At 31.0% G+C, this 26,285-nt stretch overlaps 1 protein-coding gene across 5 annotated transcripts in view; it reads left to right on the top strand.

The window, feature by feature from the left end:
- Positions 1-26,285, top strand: part of LOC129249228 (uncharacterized) — a 92,542-nt gene that overhangs the window by 21,349 nt on the left and 44,908 nt on the right. Inside the window, exon 1 of one of the 5 annotated variants that reach the window (XM_054888917.1) lies at positions 16,623-17,116. The exons of the other annotated variants lie outside the window; for them this stretch is intronic. The gene's annotated coding sequence lies outside the window, so the exon portion shown is untranslated. Of the gene's footprint in view, positions 1-16,622; positions 17,117-26,285 lie in introns of those variants that run through there. 5 annotated transcript variants of the gene reach the window in all.

Here is a 26,285-nt window from a genome sequence, read left to right as displayed (position 1 = left end):
GTCGAATTTTTCAGTTAAAGTATGACGTAATGCTCCCCCCTACATTAATAAAATTTTTTTTTTTCATTTTTGTAGTTTTGGTGGCAAAAAAACGTAAAACGAGCATTTTTGGCGAAAAATGTCGCCATATTTGTAAGTGAAAAACAACCTTAAAAAACAAAAAATAAAAAAAAACAGTGTAGGGGGGAGGTATTTTTGATTTAGAAAACGTGTGCCAAATTAGAAAAGAATCGGTTGAATAGTTTCGGAGTTGTGATTGGCACCGACTTTTAAGAAGTCGTTTCGGGAAAAACGCGTTTGAAAAAATGACTCTGAGAAATTATCGATGCTCCGCATTCGAGGTAGAGTGCCTACAAAGGCTATAACTTTGAGAGTTCTGCTCCGATCCACTTAAAATTTTGACACAACATTCTTGAAATGATTTACTATAAGATGAGTGAAGAAAAAAAATCGATTTTGTGACCCATTTTTCGATTTTGTGTACACAATTGAGAACGCTGTATTGAACCAATCAGGCTTTACAATAGCTCATTTTAAAGATAATTAAATTGTTTTCAATGTGACATTAAGTGTTTTTTTAAAAAAAAAGATTTTCATATTTTTTTGTAATTTTAAAGTCAATTTTTATGCATGAAAAATCACTTTTAACATAAAACTGGGTAAAAAATATCAATTTCGACATTTTTTTTTTAAATCAAAATGTCACATCGAAGGTATTATCCTAAAGTTTTAAAAAAAATTTGGTTTTTTTATTTCAGAAAAAAATTCAGAGCGCTAGAATGTACACAGATAGAATGAGGTGCCATGGACGAGGTGTATATTTCCATACTTAAAATGTTTTTTTTCTTCTCCGAAAATTTTTGTAGACAGTCAAGACATTTATTAAAGTACTTTATGAATTACAAAACGTTTGAAGTTATTTTACCTGAGAAAAAAATTCCCAAAAATGATGCATTTTTCGACCGTCTAAATGAGGGTCCCCCCTTAAATCGAAAGAAGTTAACACTAGAAAAGTTTTCAGCTTTCGCAATTTTTCGTTTTTCTAATCTTTTTTAATTGCGCGCCAAGAAAACTTGCGTGATCTCACTAGTTTGCGTTCTTGTAATTTGCCGCTCTCAGGCTGAATGTTGGTAAATCTTCAGATTTGTTTTATATCGCACATTATAATGCGAAAAAAGTTGAATATTGACAGGGAGAGCAAGATAAAATGGGAATGGAGAGAGAAGGACAGAGAGGAAGTAAATAACTACTAGCCATTGTACAAAAATACAAGTAAATCTCTCTTTTTATTACTGTTTTTTGACAGGCACCCTGGGTATGAGTTTGACAGGCAGTCAAGTGTGTGATGGTGTGAGTCTTGGTCTGTTTGCTTGAGCGTATTGGTGGGGTTGCTATGCCAAATTAGAATTTTTATCGTAACATTGGAAACAATAGAATATCACAAAAAAAAATACTAAATAATATCTTTGATTTGGAAAAAGTACAATATTTTAAATATATTTCTTAGCTATAATAATGCTTTTCATTGAGAAATATCTGAATTTTTTCGTAATTTTTTAGACTTTTTGTTACGATTTTTTATGAAATTCGCTACTTTTTTAAGCAATCATGTTAAAAAAAGAGTATTTTGGCACCAGGTGATCTCAGATGAGGGCATTTGTTGACAACCAGTTGATAGTGCTTTTATTTAAGGATCTGTGCAATGCTACAAGCAGATAATAAAGTGAGAAATATAGGAATGAGAGGAAAAGAATATACTTATACTCTCACTCAAGCAGAATTTATTGATCTCAAAGCAAAATCCCCTTTTCCTGTAAAAACAAAGACGGCGAACTGGTGACTGCCATCCAGAGCAATCTTAAATTATGGAGGGAACACTTCTCGGACCTGATAAACAGTGACAGCTGCGCATGTCACAGAGAATGTGAAGATGCCGATACCCCAATCGACGACGACGGAATTGACGTTCCGCTACCCGACCATGACGAGGTGAGAATAGCGATAACGCGGCTAAAGAACAACAAAGCCGCAGGCGCCGACGGACTGCCGGCTGAGCTATTCAAACATGGCGGCGAGGAGCTGGTGAGGTGCATGCATCAGCTCCTATGCAAAATATGGTCGGATGAAAGCATGCCTGCCAATTGGAATTTAAGTGTGCTGCGCCCAATCCATAAGAAGGGGGATCCTGCAATCTGTGCCAATTACCGCGGGATTAGTCTTCTAAATATCGCCTATAAGGTTCTAGCGAGCGTATTGCGTGAAAGGCTGAAGCCCACCGTCAACCAACTGATTGGACCTTATCAGTGTGGCTTTAGACCTGCAAAGTCTACCATCGACCAAATATTTACAATGCGCCAAATCTTGGAAAATACCCATGAAAGGAGAATCGACACATACCATCTTTTCGTCGATTTCAAAGCTTCATTCGACAGTACGAAGAGGAGTTATCTGTATGCCGCGATGTCTGAATTTGGTATCCCCAAAAAACTAATACGGCTTTGTAAGATGACGTTGCTCAACACCAGCAGCGCCGTCAGAATTGGGAAGGACCTCTCCGAGCCGTTTGATACCAAACGAGGTTTCAGACAAGGTGACTCGCTGTCGTCTGACTTCTTTAAACTGATGTTGGAGAGCATCGTACGAGCCGCAGAACTTAATCGCTCAGGCACAATTTTTTATAAGAGCGTACAATTGTTGGCGTATGCCGATGATATTGGCATCATCGGCCCTAACAACCGCGCTGTTAGTTCTGCCTTCTTCGAACTGGATAAGGAGGCAAAGCAAATGGGTCTGGTGGTGAACGAGGACAAAACGAAGTACCTCCTGTCTCCAAACAAACAGTCGGCGCACTCGCGTATCGGCACCCACGTCACTGTTGACAGTTATAATTTCGAGTTTGTAAAAGACTTCGTTTATTTAGGAACCAGCATTAACACCGATAACAATGTCAGCCTTGAAATCCAACGTAGAATCTCTCTTGCCAACAAGTGCTACTTTGGACTAAGTAGGCAACTGAGCAGTAAAGTCCTCTCCTGACGAACAAAACTAACACTCTACAAGACTCTCATCATGCCCGTCCTAACGTATGGCGCAGAAGCTTGGACGATGACAACATCCGATGAAGCGACGCTTGGAGTGTTCGAGAGAACGATTCTGCGTAAGATTTTTGGACCTGTGCACGTTGGCAACGGCGAATATCGCAGACGATGGAACGATGAGCTGTATGAGCTTTACGACGACATAGACATAGCGCAGCGAATAAAGATCCAGCGACTACGTTGGCTGGGTCATGTCGTCCGAATGGAAAGTATTCGATGCGGTACCAGCTGGTGGTAGTAGAGGAAGAGGAAGGCCTCCTCTGTGTTGGAAAGATCAGGTGGAGAAGGACTTGGCTTCACTTGGTGTGTCCAACTGGCGCCGGTTATCACGAGAAAGAAACGACTGGCGCGCTTTGTTAAACTCGGCCAAAATCACGTAAGCGGTTATAGCGCCAATTAAGAAGAGAAGATATTTCTCTTTTCTTATTTTTCTTTTTATTTATTTTCGCAATCAGATTTTATTGATCCCAAAGCAAAACCCCTAAAATCACATAAGTTGTTTGTTAAAAGTCCACAGTTACTTATTTAAGATTTGTTTTTTAATTTTTTACTTTTTTATTTTTATTTATTTTTTTAATATTTGATTTTTTATTTATTTTTTGTTTATTTTTTTTAATTTTATTATTTTTATATATTTTTTATTTCTTATTTTTCTTTTTTTTATTTTTATTTTTTTAATTATTTTTATAATTTTTATTTTTTATTGTTTGTTATTTTTTATAATATTTTTAATTTTTTTTATTTGTTTTCTAGTATTTTATTTTGATACATTATTATTTTTTTAATTTTGTTTCTTTTTTGTTATTATTTTGTTTTTTTCTATTTATTTTTTGGTACTTTTTTGTAATTTTCGTTATTGTTTTATTATATTTTTAATTGTTTTTGATTTTTTTTAATTTCTTATTTACTTTTTATGTAATAGCCATCATTGTATTCAGTAATAAAATAGCCATCAGCTACATTTAAAAATAAAATCAATATATTTTTTTATCCCAAACCCGCTTTTTAATCTCACTCTACTTTATATACTCTATCCCCAGGCCAAAGTCGGATTAATTTTCGGCTACTTTGTATTATTGTGACCGCCACTGTACATATTTTTTTGTTATTAGACGGTTACCCTCGTAAAAATTAAATGTTCACATGTCATTCAACGTGTTAAACGGCTTATAATCTTGCATTCAAAAATCAACAGCTCTTTGGTTTCACCCTACTCTGTAAACTGTATGAATTTCTAATGAAGACTTACATCAACAATTAGCATTTATTATTTTGTTATTGTTGCAATCGCATGCAGCACGCAAACATCTTCCGGAATCGAGCGAGAAAATCGCGTCGTTGTGCTCTCGAAGCGCTCTCGCACGCTTTCGCACTTTTGCAGTGAGATAACAGCAAATGTTTATGCGTGCAATAATCACACTAAGTTTTCTCAAGATTGTCGTCACCCAACCTTATCTTAACACAAATAATACACTCAATAACAATAACATTTGTAGAACAATAAATGAGTATGAGATAATCAGGAAAAAAAAAATTAAACGCTAGTCAAAGCAACAGCAGCAGCAGCTCCGAACAAGTGTCAGTTCTGCCTGATTTGAGCAAGTAGATATGTGCGTATGTATGTAGTATGTAAAAATTTATGCACACCTGCATGAGAGCATAAATCCATACATACATACATACATGCATACCTACACACTTCTTTCGAATTCTATGTTTTGTTCATTTCAACTGTGCGATTTCGTCACCACACCACAAAGTTGTTCGCAATTCGCTATTGACACTTTTGTTCGAAAATTTGCAACTCCATTTTTGTATAGTTGCCCATTAGCAGTTAGAATGCTACAATTGCTCATGAGCCTGTGTATGTGTGTGTACCTATGCATGTGTGCATGTGTGTACATATGTGCAAAAAAATTTCCTATGGCCCCACGCTTATTTTGTGTTTCGTATTTTATTTTATTTGATTTATTTTTGTAGCGGAGAATGTGTGAAGAAATATTACCTCATCGCTCGTTCGATCGCACGCTTTGCCCGCCGCCCAGTCACACACAATTGGATTACAATCGGATTACGTGTTGGGGGTTAATAGTTTACACATTAGCGGTAACTAGGCGCAATAATAAATTTGAAATGAATTGAAAAATGGCTTGTAGTCAAAGCGAGAAATTACAGAAACAGTTGAGTTGAGAGTTGAATGAAAAAGTTTCGTATGTACGTAGATCAGTAAGTAAAGCGTGACCAAAAAAAACTAAAAAGCGGGCGCGTGGAATAAATTATAATCAGCAAAAAATTGTTTTCTTTATTCTATAAAAACGTGCGTCTCTTATGCGAATTAGAATGACGCGTTTTGTCAATCTTCGTTTTAATTTCTCTACAAAACTGACATCAATTAGAAATATCAAGTGAAGTCAAATTTCTCTCTGGGTTATGTCGGCGCCGGTGTTGTGATGTACCATGGCACGTACACACACAGACGATCAGTAAGGCCGCTTAGAGAGCGGAGATTTACTGTATGTTTTTAAGTAGCCCAGGTACGAACCCCACCAAGGTGGCTTGTGTGTCCATTCTACTCTACCACTTCGCACCGGAAATGTTCTTATGGCTTTGGGGCGCTGATCAGTGAATTAATTTGACTCGCTCTGCTTTTGAGCACCGCGTGGTAAGGTCAATGCCGGCATGCATCCGCTTAAATCATACCGGAGACTAGGTATTTAAATGTATCCTTAAAAGTTATGGAAATCACATTATAAAATTTACAAAATTTACAGAGCATAGCCTAAGATAGTATTGAAGAAAATGAGACACTTATTTGAGGGTTTTATTAAAAAAAATCCACGAATTTTGAATAAATTATATAAAAATTTTTATCAAATATTTTAAAAGTATATTTTTCCTCAAATTTTTTTTTTTTTAATTTCGAAAGGAATTAAGAAATTTCAATTTACAAATGTCTATCTATACTATATTCAATAATTTAACACGTTGACTGCCGGCGCATTGTTTTTGGTGCAGTGCAGTAAGTTATAACCTTTGGTGTTTTATTTGTAGCTGCTCTTCAACAAATATATTATATCAACAGCCCCTACAGTATTGCAACTAAAATGAGAACGTGCGATGTTTCAATTTATACTTGCACGATTATGTGATGCACACTTGCGGCGCTGTGTGATAACCAGCAAATTTCGCTCGGCAGTCAACGTGTTAATAAAAAATAAAAAAAAAAATCTGGTGTTTTTCAGAAATAAGCAAACAGAAATTTTTTTCAGAAATTTTGAACAAATCAAATAAATTTTTTACTAATAATTTATTTCTAAACAATAGTTTTTTCCTGAAAACTATTTGTCTTCTTAAATTTTGCAAAGAACCTATGAGTTTCGCTTCAAAAATATCTATACCATAGTTTTCAATAAAAATTCTAAAGGGTTGTTTTTCAAAAGATGACGAACCAAAAAAAAAATGTTTTTTTTATATATTTATTTTTTTATTTTATTTATTTTTTTTTTTAATATTTTTTTTTAAATTAAATTAAGTGGTTTTTCAAATATTTTTATTTCAAAAATAGATTTTTCCTTGAAAGACTATTTTTTTGTTTTGAAAAAAAAAAAAAAAAAATTAGAATTTGGTGCGAAAAATATATAGTAAGTATACCATAATTTTGAATAGAAAATAAATCAATAAAAAACATCTCTGGGGGGCATTTTTCAAAAATGACTAAAAAAATGTGTTTGAGCAAATTAAATAAAATCGTTTCTCTGTTGATTTCTTTATGAAACATAAAATTTTCTTCAAATACTATTTTTTATTTTTTGAGAAGAATCAGAGATTTTCTTTCGTAAATTTAAAGTAAATATAAACAAATATAAAAATAAAAAATGGCTGGATCAGAAATAAAATACATTTTTTATCTAAAAACCAAATTTTTTCCTGAAGAAACGGAAACTTTTAAATTATGAAAACAACCTAAGAGATTTCACTTCAAAAATATTTTTATTTAGTAAGTAAATTTCTCCTGTAAAACTAAGAATTTTTATAAAGGGTGGTCAAATTTCAAGGGCCGATGTTGAATGCGAACCACACCTAAGCGTCAACGACACCGTTGGACTTCTTTCTTAGGGGTTATTTGAAAGAAAAAGGGTACGTCGATAAAATTTTGAATAAATAAAATAAATTCTTTAATTAAAAACATTTTTTGCCCCCATAAAATTATATAAAAGAATCTAAGTTTTCAATAGAAATATAGTTTTGTTTAATAAGCAAAGATAAGATTTTTTTAATATTAAAAAATCTAAGAAATTTCAATGCAAAATTATTTGTGCACATCACAATTTTCCATAAAACCTAAATATAAGAAACAAATCTGAGGGAGTGTTGTTCAAAAATGACCGAAACTGTTTTTTTTTTTCTTAACAAATTAAATAAAATTGTTTTTAAATATTTTTGGATGTTTTTGTTGAAAAAACTTAAAAAGGTTAGTGTTAAAAAAATTATTTTAGACAGTATTCACTTGAATATCTACATTTAATTATCAAAAATGACCGAATTTTTTCTTTAATAAAATTGTTTCACTAATATTTTTATATAAAAATTGAATAAATAAATAATCAAAAATAAATAAAATTGTTTCACAAATATTTTTATTTAAAAATTGTGGTTTTGCTGGAAAAAGAAGAAAAGATTGATGTACAAAAAAAAATTATTTGTAACAGTATTTAAGAGGATTCCAATTTCCAAAAATTTTAAATAAATGAAATATATTTTTTATTTAAAAATCATTTTCTTAGCGGGAAAAATAGAGCTCTTAAGATTTCAATTCAAAAATATCTGTGCACATCACAATTTCCCATCAAACTTAAAAATAAGAAAAAAAAATTTAAGGGAGTGTTTTTAAAAAATTACAAAAATTTCCAAAAAAATCTTTTGTAAACATTTTCGTAACAAATTAAATAAAATTGTTTCACAAATATTTTTTTTCAAATTTGTTTTTGCGCAAAAATTAAAAAAGATTTATGTTTAATAAATTTGTTATTTATTTCTTTATTACTTTGAATAATTGCATTACATTTCATTACGAAAGTCACTGATATCTAAGACCAACAACTAATGAGAAGAAACTAAGAGATTTCTCTTAAATATCTACATTTACAGTATTCCTTAAGTTTCAATTTTAGTTAAATCTAAAAATTTATAAAAATCCTTTAAAATGTGCTTCTTATTATATTGAAACTTACAGAAAAAATGCAGAACATTGATATTTTATTTTATATATTCATTTATTTATGTGAAATATATTTATAAATGATTTCATTACAGTATAAGGCAATTAGCATCTGGGGCTATCGGCCTTCCAATATTTTATATATTTTGAGTTTTAAGTGGAACACTTCGCATAACATTGCCTTTGGTACCACCACAAAAATTATATCGCATTATAAATTAGATATTTATTATGCCTTATCATGAATTCTATTTGAACGAATAATTTCTGTATATTCCAATGCAAAATAAAAGCGGATTGTGGGAGAATTCCAACTTTTATTATTATTGTTTTTGCACTGGAATTTATGGTAATGATTTGCTTACACAAGGAATTTACGATAAGTTTGATTCCATAAAAAGTTATACTAATATTTTATCGAGCCTCATTTGGTTTTAACAGAATTTTGTATGTGTCGCAGTATACATTTTCAACAAATTTTGCAGTATTCCTTCCGTAATCCGTTTAAATCAAAGTTCATCAAGTTTCTCATTCGATTCAGTAGGTTAGCGGTGTCTTGCCATAAAAGATGAATTCTTTTAACAAATAATATATTTTTGGGCATTTCAGACATTATTACTTCATTACCTAAAATATTATTTTGAATTTTTCGCATTTTTATTTGGCAGCGTAAGGTCCTATGGCTGTCTAGAGCCTTGCTCTTTCAACGCAACTCCTGCATGGCGACAAAGTCTGTCTTTGTTTTTACCAGACCATTAACCAGCCAGGCTTGACGGATCACATTAAGGTGTACTAGGTATATCAAATTTATATTTTTCATGGAAATTTTTACCATGGCGGGTTCATAACCCATTTCCACATACAACCCACCGCTTAAAAGCAAAAGTATATTTGCATGTATTTTTGTGTGTAATAAATTGTCTATAGAACTTTTTATTTTCGCTCCCTGAAAATTCATATTATAACATCATCCCACGTGCTTGGTAAAATATGTGAGTGTACATTTGTACATACATACATAAATAGGTATAATAAATTTGTTTTTTTTTTGTCATTTTAAGTTCCTTAGCAAACTTCGCAGAAGCACTTTTTTTAAGCGATTATCAGTGTCCACGCGAGTTTGTCGCTAAAATTTATTAGCATCACATTTTTTTTGTGTTCGCGATTTTTAAAAATTTTTTTTTTTTATTTTGAGAATTTATGTATGTACGTATGTATATGTTTTGTGTTTAATTATAAGTTCGATTGTTTGGCATAACATTTTTTTTTTCACTTTTATTTACCCTTTTTCAACAGGTGTTGTCATGCGAAACTATCATTCTACAGTAAATTGTGGTGAATTTTCCAGTTGAGTTGGATATCTTTTTTATGTACCTGCAAGGTGGCACAAAACTAATCATCCAGATTTGCTTTGAACAATTTTTTTTACTAAATACAAAAAAATTATGGTTTTGAGTGAAGGAAGGAAATAAAATAAAAACATTTAACTAAAAGAACAATAAAAAAAAAGTAAAAATAAAATTAAATAAAAAAGTAACATAAAAATCATCATCCTTTGCTATTCTCCTGTTCACTCCCAACTAGAGAATAATGGAAGACAAATCTAACCGAAATCGATGGCCCTCTGATTATATATACAGATGGTTCAAGACAAGACGGCAAAGTGGGATTTGGAATCTTTTCCAATTCCCCTCACATCAATCTATCATTTAGATTACCCGACTACTGTAGCGTATTCCAAGCGGAAGTATGCGCTATCTGGTATGCTGCGAAAACTCTCTTAGAAAATAGAATATCACTAGAGGATATCCGCTTTTTCACCTACAGTCAAGCGGCCGTTCGAGCACTCAGCTCCTCTTATACCCACTCAGATGTGGTTCGATCCTGTCTCTTATCTCTTAACGAGATAAGTGTTCAGAATTCTGTCCAAGTTATCTGGATACCGGGTCACACAGTGGATTCGAAGGTAACTGCAAAGCTGATGAGCTCGCAAGAGCTGGAGCTGCGCAATCAAATGTTAGTAACTTACCCACAATCCACATTCCGCTCTCAACATGTAAAATGCTCATTGATCGAGAATTTCACAGCATTGCTGATCGGAGGTGGCAAGTGGAAACTACTTGCGTTACGACCAGACAAATCTGGCCATCCATCAATCTGAAACAGACAAAAACCCTTATAAGTCTTTCGAAACACGAACTAAGGCATATAATATCTCTTATCACCGGCCACTGCCTTTTGGGCACTCACGCACGTCGGCTCGGGGTTCCTCAAAACGACCTGTGCAGATACTGCGAGGACAAAGATGAGGAAGTATCGAGCAGACATTTGCTGTGCAGTTGTCCCGGTCTAGCCAGAAGTCGACTCGCTCTTCTAGGCTCTCTAACAATTGACAATCTTTCAGTACTCTCGAACCTGAAAATCGAATATCTCATCAAATTCTCGAAACGAATTAATATCTTTGACCAAAATCTACAATAAAAATCTCGGTTAGGTGGGGAAATCATATAAAATAATGAGCTCTAGGGCAACACAACCCAACTTGCGGTCTATGTGGCACTCCGATGCGGGGTCACCCTTAAACCAACCAACCAACCAAAAAATAAAATTGAAAATTAAAAAATAAAATTGAAAATTTAAAATTAAATTAAAAATAAGATGAAAAATAAAAACAATAAATAAAAACAAAATATAAAAAATTAAAAAACAAAATTTAACAAAAAGAGTAAAAAAAAATAAAAAAAAACAATTAAAAAAAAAATAAAATGACATTATATTGTTACTTAAAAAATCTTTAACATAGTTTGATAAAAAATTTTGTTTTCATTTTGGTTTTTAATAGTAATCAAATAAAATAATAAAAAATAAATAAATAAAATATAACAAAAAGAAAACCACTAACAAAAAAAAGCAAAATATAAAATAAAAACAAAAACTAAAAAATAAAACGCACTGCGGCCATCTGTTGCACCGGAGCTTTTCCGACTACTTCAGGCCCGGCACTAGATGCTCTGATTGGTTTACCACCACTTGATGCTTTCATCCGAGGAGAGGCCTTGAAGGCCATCTGCAGACTGAAACACAGTGGGAACTGGTACGGCCCTTGTCCGGCATTGGAACACAGAGAAGGCATGGACATCGATCCAACGATTCTCTCCATGCCCCTTGACTCAATGCCATCAAGAGTCGTACTTGAGAAGAGATACAGTGTAGTGCTACCAGAGGCTCAGTTGTGGGGAGACTCAGAAAATGAGCCCGGCAAACACTGTTTTCGCATTTTTACGGATGGCTCCAGGACCGAGCATGGCTCCGGCTCTGGGGTCTACGTGGAATCCAGCGGGACAAAACTGCACTTTGCTCTTGGAATGCATGCATCTGTGTTTCAAGCGGAGGTGTATGCAGTTCAAGAAGCGATGAACTTTGTTGTGGAAAAACGATGGAGAGGCAGATCTATATGTGTCTGCAGCGACAGCCAAGCAGCGCTTATGGCCTTAGACAGCCCTCAAACCACATCAGGGGTAGTGAAGTCCTGTAAATCCAGGCTGAACTATGTCGGTAGACATAATAGCCTGATGCTAACATGGGTCCCGGGACACGTGGGTATCGCGGGTAACGAGACCTCTGACTCCTTAGCTAAGATGGGCTCTGAAGCCAACTTCTTTGGCCCAGAGCCCGCTTTGCCACTCCCCTCTGCGGCCATCACGGCCACGGTTAGCAAATGGGTAACTACTACCCACAAGCGAGCTTGGCAGGCTGAGAGAGGCTGCAGATGGACAAAACTGATGTTACCTGTCATGTCCGATCGACTGTCGCAAACCCTTCTGTCATTAAGCAGAGGGGAGTGCAGACGGCTGGTTGGACTGATGACGGGCCACTTTCTGTGGGCGAAGCACATGGAAAGGTTGGGCATCTCAGACAGTGTACTCTGCCCAGCTTGTGAAGAGGAGGATGAGACGGCGGACCACTTCCTGTGTGTCTGCCCCGCCTTCGCCCGAATCAGGTTTGAGGTCTTTGGCACTGATGTGTTAAGAAGCGACCATCTTGACTCCTTGGCACCACAAGATCTTCTCAGATTTCTTCGGAGATCGGGTAGATTTAAAGAAAATTAAAAGGGAATCCAAGTGTAGTACAATGGACTCAATTAATGTCTGAGTGCTGCACTTGCTAGTTGTCCCGACAAAAAAAAAAAAAAAAAAAAAAAAAAAATAAAAAATAAAATTAAAAATTAAAATATTAAATTAAAAACTAAAAAATTAAATTAAAAATTTAATTAAAAATAAGATTCAAAAAATAATATAAGAACAATAAAAAAACAAAACGAAATATAAAAAAAAAAAAATAAAAACAATAAAAAAACAAAACAAAATATAAAAACAAATAAAAACAATAAAAAAACAAAACAAAATTAAAAAAAAAAATCAAAACAATAAAAAAACTAAACAAAATATAAAAAAAAATAAAAACAATAAAAAACCGAAAATAAAAAAAAATTAAAAAAATTAAGAAAAAAATTTTGAAAAAAAATTAAAAAGAAAATTAAAAAGAAAATTTTAAATATAATAAAAAAATTAAAAAAAAAATTTTTAAATAAAAAAAACTAAGTAGTACTTCTACTTAAAAACTGTTTTTTATTCCCTTTGGCTTTTAATAGTAATTTTTTAAATTTACTGAGAAAAGTAAAAATTTGTAGCGTCAGCGTTAAAAGAAAAATCCCCCTTCCGCAGTTTAAATATTCTTAAATATTTGGCTTCTTAGATCACCGTCTAGATATCCGTCTGATACATATGTATGTATGTGTGTGTGTGTATACTATTCTATCCACTTTTTTAAGTAATCGTTAAAATTAATATCATTTAAATATACAAAATTCTACCAACGAATTACATTAACTAAGTTTTGTAATGAATTTTAATGTAATTGCTTTGATACATTTTTTTTAAATATATTTAAAAGAATAAAAAATTACCTCAACGCTATCTTTCAACTTTAAAAACAAGTTTTTAATCCCAAGAACATTGCACTATTCACCTAAAAAACCACATTCGACTTCCTAATTCACCTACGATCTAAGTGTTTAAACCTTGGAGTTGAACTTGACCCAAAGCTTGTTAGCCACTTGTTTTCGTAAGCTTTTGTTTACCTAATTGGATATTAGAATTAATTGAACACAATCCCTTCCACTAAGCCTGATAAATATGTTATTAGCCGTTACTAATACATATTATTTTAATAAATAAAAACGCAACAACAAGTAACCCTCTTCTGACCGACTCAATAGCTGCAAATTGACAACGAAAACAATTCCGGCTGAGCTGAGCACACGCTGTGCCTTAGAATGTTGATTGATTACAGTCAATTAGCCAGCACCAGCAGCAACACACGTAAGCTAAGTGAATGTGTTGGAAAATATACCCAATTGGAAGTGGTATTCCGTAGTCAATTTATCTGTGATATATGGATTTCAGATACCTTTTTTTGTTTTTCTATTCGTACGCTTTTGTTTTATTGGTTGTTGGTAGCTAATATGCAATTTCTCTTCGGTGATAAAGCACATGACCTGTAAACAGGAATATCTTTATAGTCGTGTGTATGTACACAAGTATTTCTCTTTGAATCTCCACACGGATCAACACATAGTAACGGCATATTTCATGTATTGAATCCTGTATGACGGATAGCTATTGTGCGACTTAAAAATACACCACACGACGAGGTAGCACATTAATATTTTGAACAGAGCTGGCTACTTCTCTTTTTTTATAATATTAATTAAATTTTTTATAAATTATAATTTTTTATTAATTATATTTGCTTTAAATTTTTTATAAATTATAATTTTTTTAATTTTTTTTTAAATTTTTTATAATTTTTTATAAATTCTATTTGTTTTAAATTTTTTTTTTTAATTATGATTTTTATAATTTTTTATAAATTATATTTGCTATAAATTTTTTATGAAATATAAGTTTTATAATTTTTTACACATTATATTTGTTTTAAATTTTTTATAAATTATAATTTTTTTAATTTTTTATAAATTATATTTGTTTAAATTTTTTTATAAATTATGACTTTTATAATTTTTTATAAATTATATTTGTTTTAAATTTTTTATAAATTATAATTTTTATAATTTTTTATAAATTATATTTGTTTTAAATTTTTTATAAATTATGATTTTTATAATTTTTTATAAATTATATTTGCTTTAAATTTTTTATAAATTATAATTTTTATAATTTTTATAAATTATATTTGTTTTAAATTTTTTATAAATTATGATTTTTATAATTTTTTATAAATTATATTTGCTTTAATTTTTTTATAAATTATAATTTTTATAATTTTTATAAATTATATTATATTTGCTTTGAATTTTTTATAAATGATGATTTTTATAATTTTTTATAAAATTGTAATTTTTACTATTTTTTATAAATTATATTGTATTTGTTTTAAGTTTTTTAATAAATTATGGTTTTTATAAATTATAATTTTTATAATTTTTTATAAATTATAATTTTTTATTTATAGGTAATTATAAAATATAATTTTTTTTATTTAAATTTTCTTTGATTTTTTATAAAAATATAGTTAATTCTAAATAAAATATTATATAAATCAAAGATTCAGACTTTGTACAAGATTTATGTAGATGCGACGAATTTTTATGAAATTTTCATAATTTTTATCAAAATTTTTAGAAATTTTTGGATATGCAGTTTTATAGCCCATTAAATTTCAGTATAATAAAGTGCAAGTTTGAAATGGTTCAAAATTCTCTTTGATTTTTTATCATTTTTATCCCTGACGCTGTTGCGTATTTTCCTATTATAACTAGGAAAAATGAAGAAAATAGGCAACACCGTAATTTTCAGCAACTTTTAACTTGCACAAAATTTATGAAGCTTTAACACTGCATACCGAAATTTCAAGTTAAAATTTTATTTAAATATTTAAAATTTAATTTAAAATTCTATTTAAAAACTGTGTAATTTGGATAGAAAGTTTGTGGGTATTTCTAATCTTTTAATTTGTTTTTATTTAAAAATGTACTGTTTGTTATTCTAAAAAATGATTTTGTGTGATGGAAATCTTCTTGTCTAGTTCGCAAGTGTCAAATAAGATTGACGTACGACACCATTTGCAAAAATTATGAGTCTTCTTATAGGGTGATTAAATTTGCGCCATCTTGTATGCGGTTTTTTTATTAGTTCTAAGAGGTTTTTAGTATACAATTTTTAGCTTCGATCTGTCGTCCTGTATCCTTCATCCCATACCCTTCATAACTCCATATTCAACATGTGAGGACTCTAAATTTCCTACTGGGACTGGTACTGCATAAGCAAATACGTAGATATAAAAAATGAAATTTATTTATGTATTAATAAAATACAATAAAAAAATTAATCTTGAAAATTATAGAAAGACCAAATAAAATATCAGCAAAATAAATGACAAATAGCCAAACGGCGAAACAGCAAAACAACATCAGCTAGCGTGCAATCAGTCGAGCGCGTAGTGGAGAAAGCGCGTTGTTTTTATTTTCGCTCCAATACGGCGCGCAACTCGCAAAACAAATCTAATTTGATTTACATGCATCTGCACATACAAATACTAGATGATGAAGATGACACTTTACACGAAAACATCATAAACGGGGCAAAACAAAAACAACAGCACAACAACATCGGCTCTTACTCACTCGCCTTTATAGTCTAAAGCTAGAAAGCTCTCTTTTTCGCTGTGTTGCCTTTTTTGTTGCGTCAACAAAACCAGCAATAAACAGGAAACTAATAACTACAACACTAAGCGTTTGCTTACAACATAACCGAAAAAACCAAATAAAAAAATTAAAAAAAAAAAGAAACGCAGAGGTAGAAGAAGACGACATTTATTTGCTGTTTGTATTGCTTCTTAATCAAAATATTGTGGTTATTTTTTGTTGTTGCTGCTGCCTCTGGCCATTGTCAGTTTATTGTCATTTAGTAAGCCATTTAAAAAAAGTATAGCTGACGACTCTACAAACGCTCAGAGTTGTGGTCATCAAGCGCAGATTTAATAGATAGAAGCAACCATCCTCTAGCCAACCAACCAACCAACCAACCAACCAACCACTAACCGGTCCGCTGTCAATCACTTGCAGCCGATAAACGCTTAGCTCGGGGAGCAAAAACATACATACAAATGGTTTTTAATTCGTGCCGGCTCGCTGGCTGGTTGTCTGTCTGTCTGGTGGCTATACTTTTGCGCTTGGTACTCTCCCTAGCGCAAATCATTCGCTCATCAGACTTCGCCGGCTACGCGCGTATAAAAATCATAACGCGCATCGCAGATATATTTATTTCATCGTCAGTCAATCTTTGTGCTTCTTCTTCTTCTGCTTCTGCATCTTGAAACGTTTCCTTTTGTTTGGTATTATCGTTTAATTCGATTCATTTTGCTGTTTTGTGCGCGCGCAGTGCAAAAATTGCTCATTTCGTTGTTGTTGCTGTTGTTTTTGTGATTGGTGTCGGTGCGCTATTGCTTTGGTTGACTTGAATTTGTTTGCATTGTGTCTTCGTTGTAGTTGTCGTTGTTGTTGTTGTCGAAGGAGGACGCGCGCGTTTTCTTGTAGTGTATCATTTCTATATTTAACAGCCAACCAGTCGTCGTTTGTTGTTGTTTTTATTGCTGGTTGCTATACCTCTGCAATAGCAGAAAAAAAGTGGCTGTTGCTGAAGTGTTTGGTAGTGGTGGTGTGCAGCTTGTACTTCTTCGTGGCAGCTTGCAGCGAAAGGCGAAAAAACGCCTTAAAAATGTGAGATTTTTTAAAAGTGTAAATTTTTTTTTATGAAATTTTTTAATTAAAAAAACGATTCGTTTTGTTTTCACTATATAAAAGTGTTCATAGTTTAGTTTTGTTTTCTATTGCCCATTTTGTTTTAAACATTGTTTTAATTGTTTTTAATTTTTTTTATTTGCTTTAATTTTTTTATATGTTAAAAAAAAATAATTTAAACCATAACTTTTTAATTTTAAAAATTGTGTAAAACTGTTGAGCTTTTGACTACAAAATTTTAAATATATTCTTTTTCCATTTTTAAGATGTGTCAATTTTAAGTTCTGAAATTTTTGTGTTTTCAACAGCCTGCTATTTTTAATTTTGTGAATATGTATTTCAAAATTTGTAAGAATTTTTTATTTGAAATTGAACTACCAAGTTTTTATTTTTTATTTAATATACATATGTATGTACATATTTTTAAATTAAAGAAAAAAAGTTTAGTCGCATTTTTATTAATTTTTTTTTGATTACTCTAAAATTTTGCGTTTTGAGCTATAAATTCTTCTTAGTTTTTATTTTTTAAAATACATTAGTATTTTAAGTTTTTGTAAATTTTTCTTGTTGTCGCCGCGCATTGTACCTTTCAGAGCCCGATGCATTTAATTATACATATGGGTTGAATTTTTTATGTTTGGTTGCATGCAACGTCAGAAAATGTGACCCTTATTAGGCGACTGCGTTTTTTTCTTTTTTTTTTATTCTCTCAATTTTTTAAAAAATATTTAAAATATTTCGATCATTAAAGTACCCCTTACTTCAGAATTTTTTTTCGTTCTAATGGCTATGTTTTTATATGTGAAAATGAGGTGTGTTGAGTTGAGAATTTTTTTTTTAATTGAAATTTGAATAAGTGCTGCTTAAGGGGGAAGTCTACTGTGACAAGGGAAAAACAGGCTTATTTTCCGGATTTTATTTCTAACAAAATATTGCTCGTACATAAAATCTATTTAAACTCTTATCTTTATTATATATTTAAGTTTTTGAAAAAAAAATTTTAAGTCAAAATATTCAAAATGGCCGCTGTGGCACTTCTGCAAGCGCAGGTCCGCTTTTCTTAGGTGCCTAAACGGTGTACATGAAATCTTACGTTTCGGTGATCTAAAACAAAAAAACAAAATATTGTTATCATATACATAGTATTGACTCTCGTCTGACGTAGGATTATGTCGATAAAAAATTTTGGCGTTGAAAAAAAAATTCTTGAAATTTTTTTCTTTTTTTTTTGCCTAAAATTGATGTTACTATTGTTTATAACAATTTAACAAATAACGATATCAAAAAAATCCTATGTCAGATGAGAGACACTATTACAGAGAATATATAATTAAATTTTTAAGCTGATTCATTTATCAGAACTCGAGATATCGTGTACACCGTATACAAAAACTTAGTTTCGAGAAAAATGCGTTTAAAGTTTCATGTGCCGCAGGTACGCGCTTTGGAGCGCTTCGGGAAAAGGTCGAAATTTCAACGAAGAAAAATTTAGCCAGCTGTAACACATATTGTACCTTATTTAAGAGGGTTCAAAGTATTTTTTAAGCTAATAAAAAAAAAATCGATTTTTTGAAAAATTCACAGTAGACTTCCCCCTTAAGAGGAGAAGTATTACAAAACTAGAATTATGCAAAATTTTACACTTTGATTTTTCAGAGTAGTTTTCTTTCATTGCAAAAAGCGTAGTTGTGTTTAAGAGTTTAGACTCATAAAAAAGTGTCTTTAACCAAAAATATTCAAAATTTCAAACGCTCTTTACCCATGGATCTGATAGGGATAAGTTTATAACTTTTTTATGTGTCTTTAAAGTGTTAGGAATTGTTTTTATTTATTTATAATTTTTTTATATTATTTATATAATTTTAGTATTATATTTAATAAGCATATATCAATTCTTTTCATCTTAACACTTTAACTATAAAGTTTTTTACGTTTTTTTGTAGTTGAATTTTAAGTTTCTATAATTCTTGGTTATTAAATTTTTATAATTTTTGGTTATTAAATTTTTATAATTTTTGGTTATTAAGTTTTTATAATTTTTGGTTATTAAATTTTTATAATTTTTGGTAATGAAATTTTTATAATTTTTGGTTATTAAATTTTTATAATTTTTGGTTATTAAATTTTTATAATTTTTGGTTATTAAATTTTTATAATTTTTGGTTATTAAGTTTTTATAATTTTTGGTTATTAAATTTTTATAATTTTTGGTAATGAAATTTTTATAATTTTTGGTTATTAAATTTTTATAATTTTTTGTTATTAAATTTTTATAATTTTTGGTTATTAAATTTTTATAATTTTTGGTTATTAAATTTTTATAATTTTTGGTTATTAAATTTTTATAATTTTTGGTTATTAAATTTTTATAATTTTTGGTTATTAATTTTTATAATTTGTGGTTATTAAATTTTTATAATTTTTGGTTACTAAATTTTTATAATTTTTGGTTATTAAATTTTTATAATTTTTGGTTATTGAATTTTTATAATTTTTGGTTATTAAATTTTTATAATTTTTGGTTATTAAATTTTTAGTTTTTTTTAATCTGCATGTACATATGTAGTGTATTTAAATCTTCTTAAATTTTAACTATTTTTTTGTTGTAATTTTAACGAATTTCTTTTCAAATTTTTTTTTGTATAATTTTAATTAAATTTTTGTTAATATTAATTAACTTTTTTAATTTTAATATACTTTTTTTTTAATTTTAATATACTTTTTTTTAATTTTAATAAATTTTTTTTTGTATTAATATCATTTTTTATTAATATTAATTTAATGTTTTTTAATTTCAATTTGCCTTGTTTTCAATAGAATTTTTTTCTATTAATTTTTTTGTGTTTTTTTTAAGTTGTCAAGCCATAAATTTTTTGTGTAATTTTTTATAATTTTTTAATATATTTGAATTTTAAGACCCTTGCCTTTTAAATTTCGTTTTTTTTAATGTGTACATACCTATATATATATATAATTGGCGCTCCTCCTCCTATTTGTGGCATGCGTCTTGATGTTGTTCCACAAATGGAGGGACCTACAGTTTCTAGCCGACTCCGAACGGCAGATATTTTTATGAGGAGCTTTTTCATGGCAGAAATATGTACACTCGGAGGTTTGCCATTGCCTGCCGAGGGGCGACCGCTATTAGAAAAATATTTTTCTTAATTTTGTAAATGTGTACATATGTGTGTATATTTAAAGTTTCCCAAAATTTTAATTTTAAAAAGTTTTTTAATTTTTTAATTTTTATTTATTTTATTTTTTTTATTTTAATCTAATGTTTTTTAATTGTAATATAAGTTTTTTATTTACATAAAATAATTTTATTTTATAAAATTTTCTTTTTTAAGAATTTGAAGTTTTTAAATTTTTTGTCTATTCAATTTTTAATTTTTTATTTTTAAATTGTTTTATTTTAAATTTTTTTTAGTTTTTTTGATTTATGTTAATTTTAAAATTTTAAATTTTCTTAAATTTTTATTTTATTTAACTTTATTCCTTTTTTAATTTTTATTTTTAATTGTAATACAATTTTTTTTACTTTTTAATTTTTTTTATTAATTAATACTTTTTAAATTTAAATAAAGTTCAACATTTTTTTTTAATTTTAATTTTTAGTAATGGGCGGGACTTAGATTTTATCTATTGTTTTGTTTTATAAATTAGAATTTGAAATTTTTAAATTTTTTGTCTTTTAAATTTTTATTTTTTTTATTTTTAAATGTTTTTATTTTTAATTCAAGTTAATTTTTAAATTTTAAATTTCCTTAAATTTTTATTTTATTTAATTTTATTACTTTCATAATTTTTATTTTTAATTGTAGTACAATTTTTTCTACTTCCTAATTTTTTTTGATTTTAAATGCTTTTTTCTATTTATTAATACTTTTTAAATTTAATTAAAGTTTAACAATTTTTTTTAATTTTAATTTTTATTAATTTTAATTTAATTCATTTTTTTTCGTTTTGTAAAAATGGTCAGGACCTAATTTTTAGCTATAATTTTAATACAATAAATATTTGAAGGCATTACATTCTTTGTCTATTTCAATTTTATATTATTTTTTGGAATATTTCTAAATAAAACAAAGTGCGCAACACCGTAAGGGACAAACTTATAAAAAGACAACGGCATTTGTTGTTAACAACTTCAAACTTGCACTGTTTTATGCTAAAAATTCTTCTTCTTTTTCTTTTTTTTGGAGGGGGCTTTAAGTGGCGGGTCCCAAATCCAGCGCACAACCAACTATCCTGGAATGTTTCTCCTGCTCACTTTAGCTCAACTCCCGAACGGGTGTTCGGAAGCTACCCAGAGGATACTTGGGCTAGTCTCGGAAGTTGTGAGTTGCTTGAACCATATGAAGAAGAATCGTCCTGGCCACTCCCTAGTGAATGGCGATCAGTAACTTTCCCCACTTGCGTGGAGTTCTACGTATGGAACCATCCTAAAAAAAAAAAAAATTAATAAGCTATAAAACTGAATATCAAAGTTTTTCTTGAAATTCTAATTAAAACCGTGTAGGCTTGAGGAATTTTTTTAATTTTTGTAAAAAATTTTAAATTGGAATTCACATAGTTTTTGTTAGTTAAAATTATGCACATTCAAAAAAAAGAAGAAATATAGTCAGAACTGCTGAAAATGTTGATTTGCTACGGTTTTGTTGCGCGGTGTACACTCATATATATATATAATTTCTATCTTTATTTAGTTATTTATTTCTTAAATTTGTTTTTTGAACTCATAGCTTAAAACATTTTAGTTTAAATTGAATTATTTGTTTATGTAAATCGACTTTTTTTTATTATATTTCAATAATCCACAAACAAACTTTTTATTTATTTTTATGACGATTTTTTTTTAAATTTACACTCTAAAGGCACAAAATTTGAAAATTTTTATGTTTGTTTAGCTTATTTAAATAAAATCAATAATTAGTAATTCATTTCAATGCAATTAAATTTGTATAAATAAAAATATAAATATAACAAATATAAATACCAAACTCATATACAGCAAAAGCCCCCATAGCCGGTCGGTCACCCATGATTTGAATGCTTTTGTCGTGTTAAAAAAATGTCCGTTGACGGGCGCTGTTCGCATGAGAAGCTGATTTTATATTCTTATATTTGCTTGAGTTTTTCAAATTCTTTGTTAAATATTTTTTATAAAATTTATTTATAAATTTACACATTTATTTATGTCATATTTTCTTGTGTGATTATAAAAAGTGGCACTTTTTATGCGCCTAGAGTAGGCGTCAATTTGTATTAGCATTTCTTTAGATTAATTTTGTTTTTGACACTTTTTTGTGTTTCTTAAAATTACTTTTATGTTTACGTATGTATATTCATATATGTACCTAAATTTTTATTTTAATTTTTTTTCGTTTTTTTATTTTATTTTATTTTATTTTATTTTAATTTATTTTATTTCTTCAATCTATAGAATTAAATTTTTTTATTTCTGTCTTCTGCTGTATTTTTCTTAAAATTTATATTTTTTTGGCGTTTCGCAGACGACAATAGACTGAAGTGTGTGTGTCTTCATGTGTGCATAAAAACGTGCTGCCATAAAATCAAATGTTGATGGCAAGAAATCTCATGTGATCAAAACAAAGTTCATTTAAACCACAAAGTGATAAGAATAGGACTCTTAAAAACAAAAACTTCCAATAAAAAAAATTTGCGTTGATTGCAAGAATATAAGAATAATAACCAACCTTCCCCGGACCACTATTTTGAAGCGATTTACGCCCAAGAGACTGTTCGTAAAAAAACAACAACATGGGTATGCCGCTAGCAGCATATAAACTGCTAAATAAATGTACATAAATTTAGGACCTTATCATCATCAATGGCTGTTTATTAATAAATTTCTATGAAATCGTTTTTCGATTAATTTTTGAACAAATTTGTCTGCTTAGATTTTAGACTAGTCGCAATTAGTTTATCTCTTTTATTTTATTTGCTAAGTAGCAGGCCATGCGTGGCTGACGGCGTACCAGTGTGTTTTGAGGATTACACGGAAGTTGACTTGGTCGGGTTGGTTTACATTGCCTGAAAAATTTATCACTCCTGTAGTTTTTCTCTACAACTAAGGCAAGTGTCCCAAATGAGGTGCAGTTTATTGAAGCATCTCCTGTTGCGATCAGTTGTGCTCTAAATTCCAGTCTGCTTATAGTTTAAGTAGAAAACATATTTGCATTATAGCCCAACTGCTTAAAGGCAGCGGTAAAGAGAGGAACCTCTCTGGGATAAGATTCAGGCACTCGTCAGTAATATTTGAAGATTAAAGCTCAAAACAAGGAGTATAAAAGCAAGGAGTGCCGCGAGGTGGTGTCCTTTTACTCGTGCTTTTCCAATTCCACATCTCGATGCTTCCCCTCAACCAACAGAGGGATTTCAGTAATCTCATATGCTGACGATTACTCGATAATGTCGTCCGGCAATACCATCGGTGGCTGGTGCTCTTCACTGCGAGGAATCTCAAACTTTCCCGCACTCAATCCAGGGCGAGCCTATTCTCCACCCGAACAAAGAGGGTCAAAGTACGGCTAAAGGTTAAAGTCGTTGGCACACTAATACCGAGGTGGTTTACTCCCAAAGTATTGGTTTTCACTCCTTCTCAATGCATTCAAGCGCAATAGCCACTAAGGTCCAAAACCGCAACAAAGTCCTAAAATCACTAACCAATAGGGGGAAAGACCAGGAAATGTTGCTGGCTACATTTAAAGGAATTAGACAGCCGATTCTGAATTATGTAGCGCCTAGTACTAGTATTCGTAGTGAAGGAAGCTCCAAGCTTGTTAGATACTGCCAAGAGAACAGAGCGGGATGCCTCCTGATGTTTGCCTTACAGCATCTGCACAGCGAGGCGACTAGGCCCATTTCTTTCATTGGAGTCCAACCACTACCCACCGCAGACGTAGAGGTTTAGTTGTATTTTGTGTTGTCTCGGCACATTTGCGTTCAGAATATTGCAGTAGGTTAGACTTTTACCAAATAAGAATTGATCCAGACATATTTAACATACGTCTGGCATGGAAAGGTACGTCCGCACGATACACAGTACATGTTCACTGGCCGCTTTAAATCCACTCACCTAACTTCTCTCTCTCTCTCTCTCTCTCTCTCTTTGAACCCAACCGGACGATGAGATACTGTTAGATGGTCTATCTCATTACAACCGTGGCCTACACCGTCCTTGCAGGGCTTGGCAAACCGCTACAACAACAAAAAGTTGGGCTTTGTGAGAAAATACAGTCTCATAATTCTATGTATCATCGCTTTTAGCCATTATACATAGTAAGACCATTTCTACACCGTCCTTGCAGGGCTTGGCAAACCGCTACAACAACAAAAAGTTGGGCTTTGTGAAAAAATACTGTCTCATAATTCTATGTATCATCGCTTTTAGCCATTATACATAGTAAGACCATTTCTACACCGTCCTTGCAGGGCTTGGCAAACCGCTACAACAACAAAAAGTTGGGCTTTGTGAAAAAATACTGTCTCATAATTCTATGTATCATCGCTTTTAGCCATTATACATAGTAAGACCATTTCTATAGAAACATTTTCCGTGCCTGCTGAAAATTCTGATTGCAAAACTTTGGTCGAGAAAGAGATCGAAAAATAAAATTATGCGCTCCTCGCATGAAAGCTCAACATTTATGGTGTTGTGAATGCACTTAATATAACCTCTGATCCTTATGGGCCTTCTTGATGTCTTTTCTCATTTTTCTTCTCTTCAAAAAGAGATTTTGTTATTATCGATCTAATAGCGTTAAACATCCCCCAGTGCTATTTTGAGCATAACTGATGAAATAACAGTCTTTAGTCGGGTATTCCAGGGTATTCTGGTAACGTGGACGCGTAAGTCGTGCTGGAAGAGTAAATTGAGATGCTATCACTTTCTACCGTTGGTGTGGTGTCTTGCACAGACTAAGGTCGCGAAACGTCTACTTCAAATCATATTCCCCCAGCAGTCCTATTATGGATACTTGACGATACTTCTAAAAAAACAGAGCATCGTTTAGGGTTTTGTGTAACAGAGCTTTTGCCAAATAAAAATTCAGTGCATAAAGAGATTCGTTCAACCATTGCCAATCGGTGTGGCATCACGAATAACGCAGTGCTTTCATCAATACACATGAAAAACGAACAAATTGTGCTTAAAATCACACAACTTTTACATTAAAATATTCAATTATCTCAGCCATCGAAAATAAATCATCATTAAAAATATCACAACAAAAATATTTATATTCTTTTTTTGTCATTGGCGTCACTGTTCGATTGCCGGTTGTAGGCATTTCAGCGAGGAATGTCGCAAATTCACAGCTGGCCAAATGTCAGCAGCCCCGCCCACAATAGCGACACGTTCACTGTTGTCGTTGCTCGTTGCTCCAACTTAAGTCGAAATGGTTTTTTGACGTTTAATTCTTATTTATTCTTTCCTCCACCAACACACATCTTTACGCTTTTATGTAGCTGAGGCTAGAAATAGACAAATATGCATTAAGGTGTCTCGCAAAAATACTGGCTGTGTTTCCAAGCGAATCATCAAATTTAATAGGTTTTAGTACTGCAACCAAAATATTTTGGCTCATTACAGTGCCATTTGTGAGCGAATCCGTCTAAAAATTAAGTCACAATGAAATTTTTTTATTTTTTAAGAATTTTTAATGCAAATCTCTGCAGTTAACATATTTCTATGTTGCGCCAAAAAGTTTTCTTTAAGCCGAAAGCCTACTGAGGCGTGTCTTCAAATAATTGCTTTATAATTGCATTACTATTTTTCTCTTAATAAAACTAAATAAATAATTGGCGCGTACACTTCTGTGGGGTGTTTGGCCGAGCTCGTCCTACTATTTGTCGCGTGCGTCTTGATGTTGTTCCACAAATGGAGGGACCGAGGGATCTACAGTTTCAAGCGTGCTCCGAACGGCTTTGGTTTTTTCTATGAGGAGCTTCTTCATGGCAGAAATACGCATGGAGGTTTGCCATTGCTTGCTATATCTATCATTTTGCTGTTTGCATGCACGGAGATTCGAACCTACGCACTCCCGGTTGGTAGTTACGTACCAACCCATTCGGCTAGGGGGCCGAATACTTATAATAATAATACTAAATTTGTTTGTATGGA

The sequence above is a fragment of the Anastrepha obliqua genome, chromosome 5, assembly GCF_027943255.1.
Source record: "Anastrepha obliqua isolate idAnaObli1 chromosome 5, idAnaObli1_1.0, whole genome shotgun sequence".
Lineage (NCBI taxonomy): Eukaryota > Metazoa > Arthropoda > Insecta > Diptera > Tephritidae > Anastrepha > Anastrepha obliqua.
This window is presented reverse-complemented; position numbering and strand designations above follow the sequence as displayed.